Source organism: Oryzias melastigma, linkage group LG7 (genome assembly GCF_002922805.2).
Source record: "Oryzias melastigma strain HK-1 linkage group LG7, ASM292280v2, whole genome shotgun sequence".
Taxonomy (NCBI): domain Eukaryota; kingdom Metazoa; phylum Chordata; class Actinopteri; order Beloniformes; family Adrianichthyidae; genus Oryzias; species Oryzias melastigma.
Window position 1 is genome coordinate 31,950,946 of NC_050518.1, and position 22,321 is coordinate 31,973,266.

Consider the following 22,321-nt stretch of genomic DNA (forward strand, 5'->3'; position numbering starts at 1 on the left):
GCAATCCAACAAATTTCAGACAAACAAATTTGTTGACAAGATTGCTGATTTCTGCGATTTCTTCAGCAAATTATGACGTTTCTGCAATAATTAACTGTTCTATTAACTGTTCTGCTGACCAAAAAAATTCTGCCATTTTTTGACAGTATTGTGGATTTCTGCTCTTTCTTCTGCAACTTATGGTAAACTTCAGCTCCTTCTGCTAAAAGTTATTCAATTAAAGCAACCACCTTTTGCATTTACACAATCAAAAGTATTTCTGATGAACTCTGGAGTTTCTGCAGTTTGAAAGATGCACTAAAGCTTTAGAATTCTGTGTCGAACTCTTCATAATAATAGCAAATCTGATCTTCCATCTGTGTCTTACATACATTATAAGTAAGACAGTCACAATCAGGCTGAAAACATCTGGTTGTTGCTCCTCCCACATGCTGCCTTGATCAAGCTCATGAACACATTTTTGTGGCGGTGAAGAAAAGACGATCAACACAAATTCAATGCGCGGATCGCCTTAGGTGTAACTGCAGCATTGCACAGCCCTGGAGCCTGTTCTACTGGAAAACTCCTGTCGCTCCCCTCTTTAGTAAATTTCTGATTGCCAACAGCTATGCTGTCCCCACCCAGCTACACACAAGGGTTCCACTGCCCAGAGCTGCCCCGTCTGATTGACGTTCATTTTTTGCCTGATTTTTGAAAGTAAAAGACAGTTTTTGTCCAAAATTTTGAATAATTCATGATCCTCTCATTCATTCAATAAAATGCCAATCACATAATTTTAGATTAGACTGAAGTTTGTTTTAGATATAGTTTTGTCACGCTGATTTTAATAAAATTGAATTGAATTGAACTGATTGCATGGCAGGATGCTCTCTTTTGGTTCCAAAAGGGTGTGCAGATCTAAAAACTAACATGAGGAAAATTTTTATCACACAATAGGCAGATAAATCACCTCATAACTTTGTGATAGAACTTCTGGAAAGTTCCTGAAAGACAGAACAGGTGATGCGTTTAAATAAACTCTTAAGTGACAGTAGTAGCATAATTTGTCCCAACTACACTGTAAAAAAATCCAAGTTGGCCCAACTTAAAAACATTTGTAACCTGGCTGCCTTAAAATTTTGATTACAGGAAGCAAACTATTTAAAGTAACTTCTAATTATCAATAAGTTTCCCCAACTTAAAAGATCAAGTTCATGTCACTTATTGCTGTGTTTTGGGAATTTATTTTTTTAAGTCATCTGAAAATTTTTGTTCATTCTATCAACAAAGGAAGTCAAGTATTCTCAACTCACTTTTTGGTTTAGTTCAACTAATTACTTAAGTAATGTCAACTCAAACTCAAATTTAACCAGCTTTAAAAAACGATTTGGCACAATTCCAAATTGAGTTGCGATTACTTCACTTGTGCTGTTCACACAAAAAACTGTCTTTTTTTTAAAACAAAAAATAAGGTACCCTCCATAGGGCACTAAGTTATGTGAACTTGATCTTATAAGTTGGAAAAAAGTAACACTGAGTTCAAATTATTCGAAATAATTTGCTATCTTAAATCAAAGTTGTAAGGCAGCCAGGTTACAGATGTTTTTTACGATTTTTATTTTTCAATTTTCATCAATAAACACACGTACACAATAGAACAATACTGGAAATAAGACATATGCATAAACAAGCAACACAAACAAAACAAACAAAAAACAAAAAAAAACAAACAGCTGGAGAGAATGGTCACAAGTGGAAACCAGTTCCATGTAAATTCAGGGACATCAGAAGTTTTCTACAAGTCCAGTAGTTAACAGTGCAAGCGAAGTTTTTCAAGGAAAATCAACAAGAGTGTGATCGAAATACGATGAAATGTTACATAGACATCCGTACATTATACAAATGCTCTCATCATAATGGCAGAAATATTTACATTAATATAATCAAGGAATGGTCTCCATGTTTTCACAAATAAATCTGTTTTGGAGTGTGAGAGACAGGTCAAATAGTCCAGTGGGATATATTCCATTATTGTCCTCTGCCATCCTGAAATTGAAGGGGTTTTGTCTGAAATCCAGTTCTGAAGTATATTTTTCCTTGCACAGAATGTAAGAATATTATAAAGCTTTTTAAGATACATGTTAGAGATCCTACAGCTAAAAAGACCTAGAATGAGGGAGACCGGGTCAAACTCAAGGTCTGTTTTCAAGATTTTGCTCATTTCAAGCAGAACATTTCTCCAGTATTTCTGTATCTTAGAGCAAGACCAAAAATAATGTGTAAGGTCAGCAATCTCTGTTTTGCACTTAAGGCAGAATGAAGAGACATCCCCTCTGTATTTGGAGAGGCGGTCCGGGGCAATATGTGCACGGTGTAGTATCATGAGTTGTGTTGCCCTTGTCCGGTTACACACTGTTATTTTCTTTGCGTTGTCCCAAATATTCTCCCACATCTCCTCAGTCATTGCCACACCCAGCTCCTTCTCCCAGACCCCCTCAGTCCTTATCCTGGAACCGGCCCTGGAGCAGCTCCTTAGACCAGCATACAAGGATCTAATGGAGACATCCCCCTCTCTGAGCAGCACCAGTTTCTCCATGTGTGTAACCCTTGCATCATCTATTAATGAAGTATTTTTGAAAATAAAGTTTCTAATTTGAAAATACCGGAACAGGTCATTCTTTGATATATCATACTTCTCCCTTACTTGATTGAAGGACATGAGAGTGGGACCGATAAGTAGATCCCCCAACGTACAGATTCCTTTAGCCGACCAGCTTTGAAAGGCCGCATCCAGAGTGCCAGGAAGGAAGTCGGGATTATTGGCAATTGGAGTGAAAACTGAGGTGGACCCCGATCTGCCCTCCATTTGCTGTGCAATTCTCCATGCTCTAACTGTATTGACAGTAATAGGGTTACTACATTGTTTTTTAATACATTTTAGCTGCTTGATGAAAAGAAGATTACTTAGAGGGCAAGCAGAAAGGGACTTCTCAACATCCAGCCAAATTGAGGAAGTATCATCCCTAATCCAGTCAGATGGTTACAGATGTTTTTAAGTTGAGCCAAATTAAATGCTAATGTTGATCGAGGTCAGAATTTGACACAAATCAAGAGAAACGCCATCCTAAATTCAATATGAAAACGACAGGCCACTGAACATAACTTTGGATTAAAGACAATCTAAATCATTTCTGAAATTGTTTATTTCAAAAACATCAATAGTATGGAAACAGTTCATATTATTTTTTTAGCAATTATAAGAATAATATTCTCATTTTTTTCCAAACTGCCTGTCTCATGTGTCAATGTCTGTGATAATATGCACGCTGAGTGGGATCACAAGCTGGAAAAATAGTTAGCTTGCTATTACAAACACTTGAGCACAACAGCTTAAATTGTTACTGTATTTCCAAAAAAAGAAAACAATAATGACGTGTTTCTTATCACATGTCACCATGTGAAGTTATATTTCTGTGTTACAAAATAAGTAACAACTTGCTTTCTCGTAGGTGTGAACAGTACACTTTTAAGCGAATCTTTCTTCAAACTTGGAAATGTTCCAGAAACAAGTCTGACTGAACAGGACTATGTGAAGAACATTATTTTGGGTCTTTCAATAAACAGGAAACCTAAAACTGTTCATAAATGTCAATAACGTACTCACTGTAGAATGCTCAAACAAAAATGAATGGTAGCTGCTCTGTTCTGAAGAATGTCTCTACATTGTGCGCGGAAGAAGTTTGTTGTGAAGTCCATGAACCCGAGCAGACCACACACTACCTCCAATGTCCATGATTACCTTCTGGATGAACTCAAAGGTGTATTTCAGTTCCTTCGGATAATCAATGTCGAGGCAGTGAAGTAGTCCCACCAGCACTGCAAAGCCATTTGGTACATCTCGCAACTCACTGTCACGACCGGCTCGAATAAAAGTCATGACAAACAAGAGGGAGACTGGGAAAGAATTAACCAAAGGTTTAATTGAACATAAATCTAATCCAAGAAAAAAACTAGATGGGCTGGGATGGCTGCAGCCCCGTCTGCCAGGTGGGAGAGAGAGACGCCATGACTCCCAGCAGCTTTTATGCCCTCTGTGGGATTGGCCAGATCCGCCCAGAGGGTGGAGACTCCAACTCAACCAGGACCTGCAAACAAATAAGGGAAAACACACAAAAACACACAGGCCTGGAAGAGGAGAAGGCCGGGGTCGTAACACTCACGCAAAACGATGCACTCCTCCAGGATTACAGCAACATTCACGATGTTCTCTGATTGGGTTGTCATCTCCGCATTTTGAGCTGTGGTAATCAGTAAGCCAACACTCACTCCATTCATCATTGCCGTTACCTCTGCAGCATCAGTGGTCTGAAGGAAAAAAAGGAACATGAAATGAGTCTACAGGCCACTTGCATTAAAAGATATGTTATTTAGTGAAGCACAATATCAACTTTTTACAGCAGAAACCGATATCCGATCAAATTTCTTTACGCTACATGTCATCAAAATTCCAAACCAGTCCGATGTGAATGAACCCAGCACTGAGGTAATCACTGAGACAATCTGGAACCTGCAAGAAGAGAGTCTGCCTTTGATGTACTAGGTCTGCTATGCATGTTTTGTCAATCTGTCTTTTTATTTTGTTAGTTTTGGACAGGGCAGCTTAAATTAAAGAAATATACATGAAAAGGAAATAAATATTAGAATTTGTTAGATCTTTATAGCACTTTTTCTGTCAGACAATTTTAGCAAAGTGTTTGTAAAATATGGTCAGAGTATTTTGCTGCCCTGCTAAAAGATTCTGGGAAACTTGCATGAGCTGTGACATTATCACCAACACTTCAAAGATTGTGGCCAAGAGCATATGTATTCCTGGCCCTAATAGACCCTTTTCTTGGTAACGTCAGACAAAATGTCAGCAGGGCCAGAAATTTGAATAGAGACTTCTGGTGTTCGTGTTTAGAACGGCAAATCTGACAGATGAGCGCTGTTTAACACAATTTTACATAAAAGGTAACGTGACGAACTTCAACAGAAAAATTTACAATATTTATTTCATGAATGTCTTGCTGAACTAATTTTGCGTTAATTTCTCATAATGCACTCTTCGGAGGGTATTATCCCGCTTATACCATGGTCATTTACAAAATAAATAAATATTCAATCAAGATTTAGTACTTTATTCTTGTTATTTCTTGGTTTAGTTCATTTTTTCACAAACAGCGGACTATTTGATCCGTGATGTGGTTTGTTGTCACGGGGACATGGAACACGGCATGAAGCCGGAAGCCGTTTCAGAAGCTCAGCTGCAGCGGTAAAGTGTTGCTGTTTTGAAAGAAAGACCTGGACAAATTAGGATATTTTTCTTCTTTTTCTGACGTTAATCCTTCAGTGAGCAGCTAGAACATAAACAGAACACAATCAGCTTCTGTCTGTGTTTCATTTCACGGCAGGTTCGCTCTTCTGAGCTGCTCTAAAAGCAGAAACTCCCTCTTGTGGTGAGACAGAAGACTACACCTTTCATGTCGTGTGCTGTGTCTTATTAGTGGAAGAATAACTAATTTTAAAATAAGCCAAAATGTGCATGCTCACTCAGTTCAATTGATATTTTGGTACTTGGTGTATATGCCTTTGACGTTGTGATGCATTTTTGAATGTTTGTTTACAGGGGAAATTTTGTATTCCAGATAAGCAAGAGTCATATTCAAATCTAAGACGAATTCTATTCAACAAACCTAAAACTACATGTTTTATTCTTTTTTTATTCAAGTTGTGCAAAAAAGTATTGTGCACAAATTGGACTCTATGAATACGTTTATTATTGACCGTTATCTTACCCCAGATTTACATGTAAAAAACTAAGTGCATGTGCAATTGCAAACATTCAAAAATCCACAAAGACCATTGATTTGGATATTAAAAGAAAAAAAAAATCTTCTCTCCTCTGATTTCCCAGTCATTTCCATCCCAACAGACGTGAATGTTTTTAAATATATGATCCTTCTATTTAAAAATTTGTTTTTGATCTCCATTTTTGAAAATTGATTGGGTCTTCTGTCAACATCATGTGTATGGAGTGATATTTGAGCCACCATATTGCAAACAAAAGTAAAAGTTTTTAAATTAAAATTTAAAAATTTCAAACTAAATGTTAAGTGTTGCAAATACAATATTTAATATTTGCTTAAAAAATCTATTTTTGTGTTTTCAGACCTTGTTTTTCTTGCAAAAGATAAGAAATGTTGTATATTTGAGCTTTGTTGCTCCTCCTGAGTTCTGCTCAAAGAGAAACGGGTCACAATCGTTGAAGACTGTAGAATTCTGACCAAACCATAGAAAGTCCAAAGTCCACTTCCGTCTCCTAGCACCTCGATGCAATTCAGAGACACCTGATTGGATAGAATCTAGACCAATCAGCAGGCTGTCTGGGGTGGCTCCATAGACTGTATATAAAATAACTGGACAGAGCAAGCCCCCCCTCCTTCCGTGTTCCATATAGGAAGTACCACTGGGTTGCAAAAAGGCCAAAGTCCCATTGACTTACATTGAGAAACAGACAGTTATTTCTCAGTCATTTTATATCTCAGAATAATCATTCTTCCTCTGCTGCTTTCTGATTAACTTCTTTTTTCTAATCCTAATTTTTTTTAAAGATTTTTTCCATTATCACAAGTTATTAGAGTTATAAATTGACCAATCAGATGGCTCAATAAGCGTTTGTGGGTCTGACGTCAAACGTCTGGGGGGTTTGAGTGACAGGTGACGGGTAGCCAATGGGAGCAGACTTCATCAATGCGGTCCGTGAAGACCTTTTAACACCTACTTTACAATTCAACAATGTACCAATCATTGTCCTACTGCTGTTTTCCTCAATGGAATGTAGCAATGCAGCAGTTTGAAACAACAAGAGGAGCATGCTGTCGACATTTTTAGATGAGGATTTACTCTGTAGAAATAGATTTCACTCTGAGGTTATGAGCTTTGGACTTTTTTGTTTGTTTAACGTTCGTTTTTCTTTTTTTCACTGTTTTGGTTTTAGCCTAGGGCTGCACGGTGGCGCAGTGGTTAGCGCTCTCGCCTCACAGCGAGAAGGCCCCGGTTCGACTCCCGGCTGGGACCTTTCTGTGTGGAGTTTGCATGTTCTCCCCGTGCATGCGTGGGTTTTCACCGGGGACTCCGGCTTCCTCCCACCGTCCAAAAACATGCTTCATAGGTTAATTGGTGACTCTAAATTGCCCCTAGGTGTGAATGTGAGAGTGAGTGGGTGTGTGATTGAGGCCCTGCGACAGACTGGCGACCTGTCCAGGGTGTACCCCGCCTTCGCCCTTCAGTAGCCGGGATAGGCTCGGGCACCCCCGGGACCCCGAAAGGGAAGAAGCGGTCAAGAAGATGGATGGGTTTTAGCCTAAAGTTATAAGTTGCATATATGCACATAAAATCACCAACCAAAGTTTCATCTTCGCTGCACTTTTCTAGCTTCAGCCTGAATTAGACGCAGCCGTCTGAGGAGCGCGAGACAAACTAGAAAGGACCTGGTCGTATTTTCAAACAGATGAAAGATCCAGCTGTTCACTTGTTAGGATAGTTATTTATTTTAAATACCGCTGAACGCGCTTCTCACGTGCATCTGATCAGACTGTAACCTGGCAGCGCATGTCAAGTGACAAGCTGCGGTGCGCGACGGTCTGCAGCAGCGTCTCCCAAATGCTCCTTTTATCTCGACAAAAAGGAATAAATGTAAGTAAATCCCAAAGGACCGCTGACAGAATCAAATGTTGGAATGGTTCTCCCTCAAAGGCTTCAACAATGACTTGTCATGGTGCCTCTGTCAGTCTCCTCCCCCTGTCCTCTCCACCCGGCTGCTGATTATCCCCAGCTGCGACCACTCACCTCATCACCTTTGTCTGCCTTCTTAAGGAGCTCCAGGACCATCATGCCTTGCCAGTCCGTTGCCCCTGATGGTGCATAGTTGGTCACCTAGCCTATGTCACAGTCTTGCCACACTTTTGTCAAGACTGTTTAATTCCTTTTTTGCTCACCTTCAGGAATCTGTTACCACGAGTGGTCGCTATTATCTGCCTCTACCCAGATCCCCAGTTGGGTCTTCTCTCCACGGTCACACCACGAGCCTCTGCCTCTGTTCCGCGGTCCTGCTCCCAAGATGGCCATCTCTCTCTCTGTGGAGAAAACCAGCTTGTGACGCCTCCAGCCTCAGCCTCCTGCTCAGAGCCCGCTACCAGCCCTGTCCACGCTCTATTCACCTCGCCTCACTATTAAATCTTTTACCTGCCACGCTCGCCTCCCGCTGTGTTTCTTCCGGGTTCCAGCGACTGGGTCGCTAACGTGTTCTGTAGCCATGACAGAACGGACTGGCCAAGACACCAACCCAGCTGACCCGGAAGGACTCAGACTAGCCGTTTCCCAACAAGGCATTATGCTCGGACGTCAAGTGGATGCCCTCTCCCAAATGGCTGTGGCCCAGCAGGACCTTTTTAGCCGCCTGGACGGTATGACTCAATCCCTACATGAACTTACTAATCGTTTTTCCCAGGCTTCGTCCGTCACTGCTCATGTTCCTGCCAATCCCCCGCCTTCCACTTCCGGATCACCGTCCGCCCCGAAAATGTCCGACTCCAACCGGAACCATTCTTCAGGGATGTGGAAGCCTGCGGAGGATTTTTGCTGCAGTGCCAGTTGATATGTCAACAAGCTCCCAGACACTACTAGACCGACCACAGTAAGATAACTCTTATCGTCCATTCTCTGCGTAACAAAGCCCTTCTGTGGGCCCAAGCTTTTCTCGCAGCCAACCCCATCAATAACCTGTCCTATGAACGGTTCCTCAGCGAGTTCCGCCTTATTTTCGACCACCCTCGCATGCAGGAAGAGGCGACACGGCGATTACTCGCTCTTAAACAGCGGAACCGACCCGTAAGCTATCATGTCATTGACTTCCTCATTTTAGCGGTTGAAGGTGGTTAGCCCGATTTGGCCCTCAAACTTAAACCTTGTGCCTTCTTTTCACGTAAACTGTCACCTGCTGAACAGAATTACGACGTCGGGAACCGAGACCTACTTGCCATCAAGCTGGAGGAGTGGCGTCATTGGCTGGAGGGAGCAGAGCAACCGTTCATCGTATGGACCGACCACAAAAACCTGGCCTATCTCCGCTCCGCCAAAAGACTCAACTCCAGGCAAGCTTGTTGGTGTCTTTTTTTTGACTGCTTCAAATTTTCCATTACTTACAGACCCGGATCCCGTAACGTCAAGCCTGACGCCCTGTCCAGGAAATGCAGTCCCTCTGAACATGCCCCCTCCAATATCCTGCCATCCACCTGCGTCATCGAATCCCTCACTTGGGAGGTGAAAAATAAGGTACTCAAAGCCATACGTAATGTCAGTGACCACCCCTCTGTCCCTAGAGATACCTTATTTGTTCCAGCTGACCTACCCTCCAAGGTCATCTCCTGGGGACATGCCTCCCGTCTAGCCTGCCATGGGGGAGTACACCGGACCCTTGACCGCATCCAAAAGCGGTTCCATTGGCCTGCCATGCAGAAAGACATATGCGAGTACGTCGCGGCCTGCTCCACTTGTGCCCGTTCCAAGTCTTCATCCTCTGCTCCTGCTGGTCTGCTTCACCCTCTACCCACTCCCAGCTGCCCCTGGTCCCATCTGGCCATGGATTTTGTCACCGGACTTCCCCCGTCTAACGGTAACACAGTCATCCTTACTGTTGTTGACCGCTTTTCTAAAATGGCCCACTTCATTCCCATTCCTCAACTCCCCACCGCCACTGAGATGGCCAACCTCATGTCACCATGGGATACCTATTGGCATAGTCTCTGACCGTGGCCCCCAATTCACATCCCAAGTCTGGAAGGCCTTCTGTTCCGCCTTAGGGGCCACGGTCAGCCTCTCTTCCGGCTACCACCCCCAGTCTAATGGCCAAGCGGAACGGGCCAACCAGGAACTGGAGGCAGCTCTCCGCTGTCTGGCGGCACAGAATCACCAGGACTGGTCCCAATTCCTAGTCTGGATTGAATACGCTCATAATACTCACCCTGCTTCCGCCACCGGAATTTCCCCCTTTGAGGCCGCCCTCGGGAACTCACCACCTCTGTTACCTTCTCAGGAACTGGATCTGGCAGTGCCTTCTGTCCAACACCACCTGCAGCGTTGCCAACGCATTTGGACCCAGACGAAGGCTGCCCTCCTCCGCATCAAGGAGGGCAACTGCCAGATAGCCAACCGTCGCACAGTGGTGGGACTCGACTACCAACCCGGTCAGAGGGTATGGCTCTCAACTCGCAATATCCCCATTCAGGCATCCTCTAGGAAACTGGTTCCCCGAGTCATCGAAAGGATCATCAACACCACCTGTGTCCGTCTCCGTCTGCCCAAAGCCCTGAAGATCCACCCGTCCTTCCATATCTCTCAGGTCAAGCCAGTCCAGGACAGTCCTCTGTCCCCACCGCCCGCCCGTATCATCGACGGCGCCTGTGCCTACGAGGTCGACCGCATTCTGGATGTCCGCCGTCGGGGTCGTGGGTTCCAGTTCCTGGTCGACTGGGTGGGCTACGGTCCTGAGGAGCGATCCTGGATCTCCCGCTCCCTCATCCTGGACCCCTCGCTCATTTCGGATTTCTACCGTGCCCACCCGGATCGCCGCCCTTGACCGCCTGGAGGCGGTCTTTGTGGGGGGAGGGGGTACTGTAATGGTGCCTCTGTCAGTCTCCTCCCCCTCTCCACCCGGCTGCCGATTATCCCCAGCTGCGACCACTCACCTCATCACCTTTGTCTGCCTTCTTAAGGAGCTCCAGGACCATCATTCCTCGCCAGTCCGTTGCCCCTGATGGTGGATAGTTGGTCACCTCGCCTATGTCACAGTCTTGCCACACTTTTGTCAAGACTCTGTCTAATTCCTTTTTTGCTCATCTTCAGGAATCTGTTACCACGAGTGGTCGCTATTATCTGCCTCTACCCGGATCCCCAGTTGGGTCTTCTCTCCACGGTCACACCACGAGCCTCTGCCTCTGTTCCGCGGTCCTGCTCCCAAGACGGCCATCTCTCTCTCTATGGAGGAACCAGCTTGTGACGCCTCCTGCTCAGAGCCCGCTTCCAGCCCTGTCCACGCTCTATTCACCTCGCCTCACTATTAAATCTTTACCTGCCACACTCGCCCCCCGCTGTGTTTCTTCCGGCTTCCAGCGTCTGGGTCGCTAACGTGTTCTGTAGCCATGACATGACTTGTACAATTCTCCGCCGTTATTAAAGTAGAAGCTGTTTATATCCGCGGTCTCATGGTAGAAGCGTAGAAAGAGGCGGACGGTTGCAAGAAACTCACTCCAGATTGGCGACAGTACTTCCGGTAGATTCCATGACTCAGCTATGACTCAGACCAATTGCTGATGATGGGTTGCAAATGGCGGTATCCGTTTCAGGAATTGACGGTGAAAGCGGCGGCTTACTTTCGCGAGGAGAGTAAGTAATGCATTTCCAATGGGGGACCTCATTGCTCACTCAGTACATTATTTTTACAGTCTATGGGTGGCACAAATGTCACACTGAGAAAAAAAAAGTTGAACGCAAAGCCAAAGAGGGTGAAAGCGAGATGAGGCACTACACATCTAAAAACGTTTGTCCACTTTTTTTTAAGAACAAAAAAAAAAAAATGTTCAAACGCACAAATAAAGTTTTCAAATGCAAAACGTTTTTTTGCAAGCAAAAAAATAGTTTGAAAAAAAATAGGTTTTTCAAAGCAAATATTAACTATTTTATTTGCAACAATTAACATTTTGTTTGCAATGTTGATCTCAAAACTATTGCTTTTGTTTGCAATATGATGGCACAAATGTCACTCCATACATGTGTTCACTGCATGAAAATGTTCAGACAGAAAAGTGCTACTATATCTTAGTTTCACGTTTTCCATTTGACATTCTTTCCAGTTAGCATAGAGAAATTCTTATATATTCTATATATTAAAGAGTCCATAATCAATTCAAATTTTTTGTCAGACAATATTCTAATGCATCAAACAAAAAATTCCCCCGCCCCCACACACTCCTAATGCGTACAAGCGAGCTAAAGCACAAATTGACCAAAACAAGACCTTGTGCACAATTCCACTTCAAATCGGCACCATATTTTTTTTTCCCCATTTCTATTTAATTTTTTTGTAATGGATTGTCTACATAAATTAAAGAGTTAATAACACATGCTTTGTTTTGTGTGTCTTTTCTAGTCCACTGATGAGGAGGCTCCATCACAGAAGGACTGAAAGTTGGTGTTGTGACGATTAAAGATGGAGAAGACATCGTGGGAACGTCACTTGTTCTTGAAGAACAAATCATTCATGATGTAAAGGACTTTACCCGGGCCATTGCTCTGCTGATAGGCCTGCTGTTTTCACTCAACATTGACTATCCCAGAGGCTTGCGCTACACATTTAAAGTAGTTCAAAAAGTCTTCATGGACATCGGTGGGGGACAGTGCTCCTCAAAGGTTCATGGTCTGAGGAACAGACTACTGAGAAATGCAATGTAGATTTTGCTTTTGGTTCAAACAGTTGTAAAGGAAGGAATCCTTCCTGGTGTATTTTCTTTCCTGAAGTTAATGGGAGTACCAGTCGTAAGGAGGTTGGAGAAGTCCTTCCTGGTGTATTTTTTTTTTTTTTTGTCCCCAAATTTAATGGGAGTGGAGCGTTTTAAAGGAAGCAGGAAAAGTCCTTCCTGGTGTATTTTTTTTTTTTGTTTGTTTGTTTTTTTTCCCCAAATTCAGTTAGTCCGCTTTAAAGGAAGTAGAAGAAGTCCTTGTATTTTTTATTTTTTTGGGTTCCTTCAACTTACTTATTTATTTAGTTTTTATCAAACATTTTGGTGGTAAAAGCTTTAATGGAAGCAAAGTCCTTCCTGAAAATCTCTTTGAAGAAAAAAATAAAAGAAATATGTTTAAAATGTATTGTTGGTTTTCTTCAAATCCTATTTGTTTGGATCATCTTTCATTAAGGGATCTTGTTGGACCAATTTTAATCAGGTTTATATTATTTAAGTAAATAAATATCTTGGTTCTTTTGACTAATTTTTTTTAAGTTAGTTCAATTGAAACACAATGCTTAGCATAACTTAAGTTTTTAAAAGAGTTGTGAAAATATATTTAAGTTAAAGCAACAATAACAAGAAGTTAACATGACTTTAAACTTAAAATAAAATTAACACTCCAGTACTTTGTTTAAAAAGATATTTCAATTCAGTTGAACAAAAGGTTATGTTAACACAACAAATCATGTTTGTTACCTTGACTTAAAATTTTAAGGCAGCCCTTTAACTCACATTTTTAAGTTGAAACATTATATTTTGCTTTGCAGTGTAGGTACTCTTTTATATAATTTGGAAAGAGGCATAATGTTATAGGCATACCAAAACTGACTCAAAACCCGGACATCAGCTTCTCCATACATGTTGAGATAAAAAAGCGAGTGACTCCCTGTCCAACAGCAGTATCCCCTACAACACAAATGGGAGGTTTTAAATATTTTACCGTACGGTGAACTTGTTTTCTTTTGAACTTAAATTGCTGTAACCTGCATTTACCTTCAAGTCTCCAATTCAGAGGACGTGCCCACTCTACATAAGGCTGCTTGTAAAAGGAAATGAGGGCCAAGTCCTATTCAGCTGGGGTCTGTCTCAGGTCCATGCTCAAAAGTAATGGACCTTCCCCTTTGTGAATATGGTGACAATAACTTGCAAAGGCAGTTATGGCTTTAACAGGGTCACCGATAGTTATCCAGCCTTTAAAATAAGAAAAGAAAAAAAAAAAAACACATCAGACACTGGTGATTTGTTTAAACCACATGTCAAGCATTAAAGCTTGCTTAGATATTAAATCAGTTAACACTGTTCTCTAACTTGGTTGTAAGCATCAGTGGTGGAATGCAAATTGTGTTTAGTGGTATACCACAAATATTGTGTAGTGACTGCTTTGTAATTTAAATTGTCATAGTGTTACCTATAGTGCTGGGGGATATGATGATATAAATCATGCGGGCGATAGAAAAGTATCAATCATAGCATTTCTCCTCTATCATTTATACCGTTGCTAAGCTCATTTGATCAATTATTCACCAAATATGTCATTATCAGACACCCCAGGACATCGGCGATTTGTTGCGCACCTTTCAACCTTTTATCGTCACCACAACTTTACCAATCTGCCGTGACAACAGTCAAGGATGATGACTCAGCTTCGTGGCTGTTTCTCTTCTGATTCCTTAAAGGCCTCGTGCGGTGAAAATCGTGATTTTTCTTAAACTGCCATAAAACATTAGTATTTATGTCACAAATGAACCCCGGTATAATTATTTTGTCACCCGCGGCCCCGTGCACTCTCTTCAAGCGTTCAAAGGTAGCGCGGTCACTCAGATTTTGTGCAGCCACCGATAAGTAGGTCAGAGGTCGTGTGACGTCAGTACAGGAACATACAGCTAGATCCGCTAGTGTTTACTTAACATAATAGAATTTGGACTGCTGTGGATTTGGGGATTCGAATGGGATAATGGTGAATAGGTGTGTGGTATTTGGGTGCAGTAATGTGCCGAAGAAGGGGGTCTCCCTTCATGAATTTCCCGTTTCAATAAAGGAGAGGGGCGCTCCCCAGTCAGGGGGAGGCTTTGAGCCCTCCCCGGCCCTCCGGAGGAGGAACACGGGGGGTGAACAGGCACCTGGCGGGCGCGCGCCGGACGGCCAGGGTGAGGCTGCCGCGCTGAGGGGGGTTTGCGGTCCCGAGGCCCCGGGCCGGGCATGGGGGGGCGCTGTGGGTTCGCCGGATTACTCCCTCCCGGGGCCGTGAGGCCGGCGGGGTGGCCTCCGCGCGGGGCGCAGGAGGACCCCACCGGCCGTCTGGAAAGAGGACTTGCGCGGGGGTTGGTTGCCGCGGGCGAGGGAGGCCGAGAGGGCGGCGGGGGAGCGAGTCCACCCGTCGCCGCAGCAGCAGCAGCAGCCCCCCCCTGCCCGCCTCGGACCCGGGCGGGGGGGGGCTCCGTCCGCCTCGGCCCTGGGGGAGGACGACAAAGGACGCTCCGCGGCAGCGGCGGCGCCTTTCCTTTTCCGGTAATGATCCTTCTGCAGGTTCACCTACGGAAACCTTCTTACACTTTTACTTCCTCTAAATAGTCAAGTTTGATCGTCTTCTCGGCGCCATCACTGTATGAGCTTTCACCATCGCCATCCGAAGCTCCTGTATCCTCAGATGAGGAAACCTCCGGTTCAAACTTGTAGGGCTGTACACCCTCCGAACCCTGTGTCGTTAAAATTTCCGTGTTTGATGAAGGGTCATCACCTTCATCCAAAGAAATATCAGCTCTACGTCGCTTCTCAAACCGTCCGCCATTGTTGTTTACACTCTGGGATCCCTGAAGTGACGTCACGCGCAGCCCCCGCCCATCACCACCTATCACCCAAATTTAAAGCTGTGCACGACCATAAAATGATCAATAAAATCGCGCTGGATCATTTTAAGTGAATATTTTTATCAGATTCGTTTTCCAAGTTCCATTGACTTTCTAAATTAAAAAAAAAAAATTGTTACTGCACAAGGCCTTTAATGTAAGCCGTGCTCTCTTTTATTTTCTCTCTGACTTTTTTTTCTTCAAGACGCGTGTGAATGGTCATCCTGCAGGAAGGGGTGAGGGTTCATCCTCAAATGAAAATATAATATCGATACTTGATAAGAACCCATCGAGAATCGATTGCAGGACTAAATATCACGATATATCAGAATATCGATATTTTGGCACACCCCTAGCATGTATGTGTGGCATTTTTCTTCTGAAAGAGAAGAAATATGATAAGAAATAATTTCTTGTTTGCATTTCCGAGTATTTATCCTTTTAAATCGCTGTCACTCAAAATCCCAAAGAAAAACTCGGTTCGAATTCCTGAGACTTTTTTTCATACGTCACCATAGCTAGCCCAGCTGCAGCATAGGGGCCGGAGAAAAGAAGATGACATCCCACTTCTGTGCTGTAAAGGATTGTAATTCAGTGAAATACCATACTGATGTGGGCTTTTATTATTTTCACAAGGAATCTGAGGGAAAAAAACGATTTGTTGGTCAGAGCAGTGTCAATAATTATTCAATTATTTGCGGAAAATCAATCATTTTTCGACTAGACTGAGAAAGAATCAGTTTTGTAGGCAGAAGGATGCAGTACCCTGCATTGCCTGCTCGTATTTTATTTGCGTCCAAGACGGGACTTTTTTTAAGTTGGCCTCAGGTATATAAAATGAAACTGAAAGGTAAAATACCATTAGCTGTCACAAATATGCTCTCCACGTTTTATCCAACGCTCCTTTATAGCAGCTACGCTCAGGAACCACCGGGTGGTTTAACCGGACACCAGAACCATTCTTCTGAACGTAACTCTTCATCTGCAGATGACCATCACCACTGTCTGCACACATTTAGAAACTGATGCGCAGTTGGACCCTTTCTGTATTAGGGCTGCCACAAACGATTAATAGTCGACTAATGTCAGATTAGTTTTTCTGATTAGTTGACTAATCAACAATTTTTTATTGTGTTATTATTTTTAATATGGCTAGAGCAAAATACAAGTGCAATCCTCACATATGACAGAAACACACTCCTGGATCTAAACTTTTCTTTTCATCCGGCCTCTCCGGCAGTTCGTTTGGATTTTGAGCCAGTAGAGAAAGGTCTGTATGGGAGTGCCAGCGTTTCTGCGTCGGACAGCTGTTTTTCGCCGCAGCGTCAGGCGTCGGCGGCGCCGGGGGAAACGAAGCGGGAGAATCGTTCGCCTTTGTGCCTGCTGTCCCAGGAGTGGCCAACTTTATACTCAGCCCCGATCACCACAGATTCCTTCCTCTCTCAGTTTGATCTGCTGTGCTCTAAAATCTTGGATGAGATTGCCCCCCTCACCATCAGAAAACCAAGGCACTCATCTGAGCGCTGGATCTCAGAGGAAATCAGAGCTTTGAGACGAGACTGCAGAAAAGCTGAGAGAAAATTTAAGAAGGACAGACTCCAAATTTCCCAGGATCTTCTAAGGGATAAACTGTACATGTGCAATGAAGCGGTCATGAAAGCTAGGAGACAATCCTACTCCAATATTATCTCCTCTGCCTCGGGTGATCAACGGATCCTTTTTAACACTTTGGGCTCTTTATTGGACTCAGGTGGGAGTGGAAACTCTATGGAGGGCTCTGTGGAAAATTGTGAAAGGTTTTGTGTATTTTTTATGGACAAGGTTGCTGGCATCAGGTCCTCTCTTACACAATGCTCCACTTACTCTCCACCAACTCCATCGACACCAGTTGCTAAGCTGGAATCATTCTCACTGGTGTCCCTGATTGAACTTGAAAGAGTGGTATCAAGACTTAAACCGGCTGGGTCCTCTCATGACGTTCTGCCAGCTTGGTTTTTTAAAAAAATCTTTTCAGTGTTGGGACCAGCAGTTTTAACTATTTTAAACACTAGTCTTGAGTCCACTCATGTTCCAAAAAGTTTTAAACAAGCAGTAGTGAGGCCGATGCTTAAAAAACAAGGACTCGACACTGCATTGTTTTCCAACTACAGGCCGATTTCCCACCTACCTTTTTGTGCTAAAGTCCTGGAGAACATTGTTTATAAACAGTTGATCACTTTTTTAAATGCACATGAGGTCCTGGAACCTTTACAGTCGGGGTTTAGGTCTGGGCATAGCACAGAAACAGCACTTTTAAAATTTTTTAATGATGTTTTAATAGCAACAGATGCAGGTAATCTGGTTGTTCTTTTATTATTGGATCTTTCTGCAGCCTTCGACACAGTTGATCATGAGATCCTGATTGGTCGACTGGAGCAATGGGCTGGGCTTTCGGGGGAAGCTCTACAGTGGATGCGGTCTTATCTTACAGACCGGTCCTTCTGTGTAAAAATGGGCTCTCACTCATCCAAGTTTTACCCCCTGAAGTGGGGGGTCCCCCAGGGGTCGGTTCTGGGCCCTCTGCTTTTTTCTATTTATTTGCTGCCACTGGGAGTGTTGTTTCAAAAGCATAAGGTGGATTTCCACCTCTATGCTGACGATTGCCAGATTTATGTCCCTATATGCAAGGGACCAGACCGCAGCATTAAAACAATAATTGACTGCCTTGCTGAAGTCAAGCTGTGGATGTCAGAAAACTTTCTTGGCCTAAATGAAAAGAAAACTGAGGTGATTGTGTTTTCCCCTAGTGGTGGAAAGGATCATAACATCGATCTCCTCTCTCTTGCCCCTTTTGAACAGTCTGTGGTCACAAGCTTGGGTGTCAAACTTGATGCTGCTCTGAAACTCGACCTCCAAATAAATGTGGTGACCAGGTCCTGCTTTTTTCAGATCAAGGATCAAGTCTTTTATTTCTAAAAAGAACCTTGAAATTGTCACCCATGCCTTTGTGCTGTCCAGACTTTATTATTGCAGCTCTCTATATCCTGGGTTACCTAAGGCTTCAGTAGCCAGGCTGCAACTGGTCCAAAATGCAGCAGCAAGATTTATTTGTGGGGAAAAAAAGTTTGACCACATAACCCCGATCTTGGCTTCTTTGAACTGGCTCCCAGTGCAGTACTTGATCTTTATCAAAATTCTTGTTTTTACTTTTAAGTCACTGGCAGGGACGGCACCTCCTTACCTCTCCAGTCTGGTTTTAAAATACTCCCCCACTAAGTCCTTACGCTCCGCAGACCAGTGCATGCTACTGGTTCCCAGAACCAAACGGAAGTTCAGGGGGGACCGTGCTTTTTCTGTGTTGGCTCCCAAACTATGGAATCAGTTGCCACCAGCTATTAGAGAGATCATGCTTTTGGAGTGTTTTAAAAAAGAATTGTTCCTCCACTACAGCCTTTTAGCATCAGCCTAGCTTTTTTATTCTATTTTATAATTGTTTTATCTCCGTTTTAAAATTGTTTTATTGTTTTTATCATTGTTTTTAAATTGTTTTACTTGGTTTTATGTCTTTTATCCTTTTTTATGTTTTACTATTGCACAGTGCTCGGTTTTTGTTTTTCCTTGTGCACAGCACTTTGGGCCTCCTTGACTGGTGGTGGAAGGTGCTTTATAAATCAATAAATGAAATGAAATGAATAACCGGGTCGTGCGCAAACTGGATGTAAAGCACAACTCTTAACCATTATTAGCTTTAAAACTGAAAAAAATCCTAAATTGGCCAAAATAGCTAGCATGCAGCCGAAATATTAGCTAAACTCCAAAATAGCCTAAAAAAAAAAAATCCTAATTTAATAGTCGATTAGTCGTCGATTAGTCGACTAATCGTGGCATCCTACTCTGTATTCTGGCATTACATTAGATTTCTCGTTCAAGTGAATTCAACAATCAGCATGTGCTAGGAGGAAAACAGTTCTGAGCTCCAGCTGCTGCTGCTGCAATGCAGCCTAAATGATCATGTTTTATTTTATTTCTATTTCTTCATGGGCTTATCAAAGTGTGAGTCTCGCTAGCATGTGGGGATAATGGGCGGGGTTACACTGCTCAGCACTATAAGCCACGCCCACACAGGGATTTTTCGAAACGAAGGCTTCAGATCAACAGAAACAATGTTTTTTTAAGACATTTAGGATGTGGATGTTTTGTTAAAAACTTCACAGTCCTAATTAAAACCCCGCTGGGAACACTTAAAGAAAAAAAATGTTGTTGGTGGGACTTTAAGTGAATTAAAACCCTGTTCTGTTAAAGTTTACTGTGTCATTTCCATCTGAACAGATGGTCCTTCTGGACCAGCGCCTGTACTGTTGACGTGGCTGCTTTGCCTCTGCTCCCTGAAAAATGAAAACATCTTCATGAATCAGATAAGGCTTGACCTCCATGTAGAATTCACAGAGATGAAAACCTCAGGTTTAATACTCAATCCTGTAGTGTGAGTAGTAACACCAGTCTGTTGTCTCCCAGCTGATGTTACCAGGTTCAGTAAGCGCTGGATTGACCGCACAATTTCACCATGAGTAGTGGGATTATCATCCTACCACAAAAAACAAAAAGATACAGTTAGCCATCGGATGAAATTGGTGTAATTTCTTCTGTAAGCCTGTTAAGGCATATTATACCATGGTCTGGGGGAATCCTCGATTCTGATTGGCTGCTGGGTGTGCATTAAAAAGTGATAATGCACAGTAATAACGCACACCTAAAAAAGAAGTTCCGGTCACACAGACCAAACGTTCGATATCACTGCGCAGGCTTCTTTAAAACACATTTTTCCTTCATCGTCTGGACAAAACAAGCAGTAATGGATGAACTTTCTCTCTGAACTGATGCTTTATTTAACTTATTGTAGCGACCAGCATTTATATTCCTCTCCTTTTGTAAGGTAAATTAATATTGACAAATTGGTTATTCTCCTTCTAATAAAACACCACTCGACATGAAAGGTGTAGTCTTCTGTTTCACCACAAGAGGGAGTTTCTCATTTTAGAGCAGCTCAGAAGAGCGAACCTGCCGTGAAATGAAACACAGACAGAAGCTGAATATGTTCTAGCTGCTCACTGAAGGATTAACGACAGAAAAGGAAGAAAAATATCCTAATTTGTCCGGGTCTTTCTTTCAAGACAGCGACACTTTACCACTGCAGCTGAGGTCTGTAACGGCTTCAGGCTTCATGCCGTGTTCCATGTCACCGTGACAACAAACCGCATCACGGATGATCAAATAGTCCGCTTTTTTGTGAAAAAATGAGCTAAACCAAAGAAATAACAAGAATGAAGTACTAAATATTGATTAAATATTTATTTATTTTGTAAATGACCATGGTATAAGCGGGATAATACCCTCCGAAGAGTGCATTATGAGAAATTAACGCACTTCACGGAGGCAACCGTCCTCCGCTTCGCGTCGGACGGTTTAGGCCTCCGCGTCGTGCGTTAATTTCTCATAACGCACACTTCGTCGGGTATTATCCCTTACATATTAGGCAGTGTTTTGTAAACTTTTGTCAACCAAGGGACACTTTTTCCTAGACAGAAATACTGCAGCACACCAGCATCCAAAAATGTAAAAGAAGAGAAACTCTATAGAGCAGGGGTCTCAAACTCGATTTATCCGGGGGCCGCTGGAGGCAGAGTCCTGGTGAGGCCGGGCCGCATCAGGATTTCCACAGGAAAAGCACTGATAAAACATTCCAATGTTCTCAAATATCTTTATTTCTAACACACAATAATGAATTAAATAAAAAATATATAAAAAAAAGAATGAAAAAAACAAATAAATCAGTAATAAATAAATAAGATAATATTAATGACCATACAGCAGATACAGACGGCTGAAGAAACCACATATTGACTGACTAGAGAAAACATTTTTTATTCAGTTTCAAATGTCTGTATTAACAGATCCTCCTTCAGAGAGAGAGAGAAGTCCCGGTACCGAGGAAATCTTTGAAGGATTTCATTTTTGTAGATTTTTGTAGTACTTCTCAATATAAATAAATCAGATCTATGGGTCTTCCATTCATGCACGCACCGACTCCATCCGCGCATGGGGCGTAGGGCATGCACATTTGTCACGCGAATTACGTTTGTTGCTTTATGGCTTTTCCTCCGCCCAGCTGACTGGAGGAATGAATGAGTGAGAAAGGCACTGGACAGCCCGCTAATGTCCCGCCCTCCAGAGTCATATACCTCACCATGATTGGTTCATTCAGCTCTGCACTCAGCAAGTGTCATTCTTACCAACCTTGCAGGCCGCACTAAAATTAATCAAATCAAATCAAATCAAACTTTATTTATAAAAGCGCCTTTCATACTTAAAAGCAACACAAAGCGCTTCACATTTAAAAACAAAACATACACAATAAAAGCCCAACCCACCCTGCACACACACACACCCTCCCTATAACACATACACCCATGACCCCACACACGATGAAAATAAAAAAAAAAAAAAAAAAAAACTTGTAAAATAAACGTATAAAATAAAATTGAGGCTTGGCTCTGCTGTGAGGAAACAGTATTGAGGATTCTATCATACCAGGAGTCAGCTCGGTCAAAGGAACATCACCATGGCGCCCACCCAGACCGGAACAGCCACGGAGTCCACTCCACAGCTGTGAGGCTGCAGTGCAGGACTCCAGCCGCCCCAGCAAGGGCGAGAACCACGGCAACGACCCAGACCAAGCAGACAAGCCCTGATATGATAGATCCCACAGGAAACACTGGGGGTAAAATGACAATAAGATAATAAAGTTAAATACATAAAATGTATGTAAAATAAATAAATAACATTGAAATTGAGATTAAATACATAAAATATAAAATTCATAAAGAAGAAAGATATATGAATAAAAACTAATTTAATAAA

At 42.7% G+C, this 22,321-nt stretch overlaps 1 protein-coding gene and 1 long non-coding RNA gene across 6 annotated transcripts in view; one reads left to right on the forward strand and one right to left on the reverse strand.

Moving 5' to 3' along the window:
• Positions 1–22,321, reverse strand: part of LOC112140035 (paired box protein Pax-7) — a 629,290-nt gene that overhangs the window by 355,006 nt on the left and 251,963 nt on the right. The window lies entirely within an intron of this gene.
• Positions 10,673–11,157, forward strand: LOC118598997. Its single transcript, XR_004948257.1, has 2 exons — positions 10,673–10,834; positions 10,921–11,157. It is a non-coding gene; the product is annotated as an uncharacterized LOC118598997 (long non-coding RNA).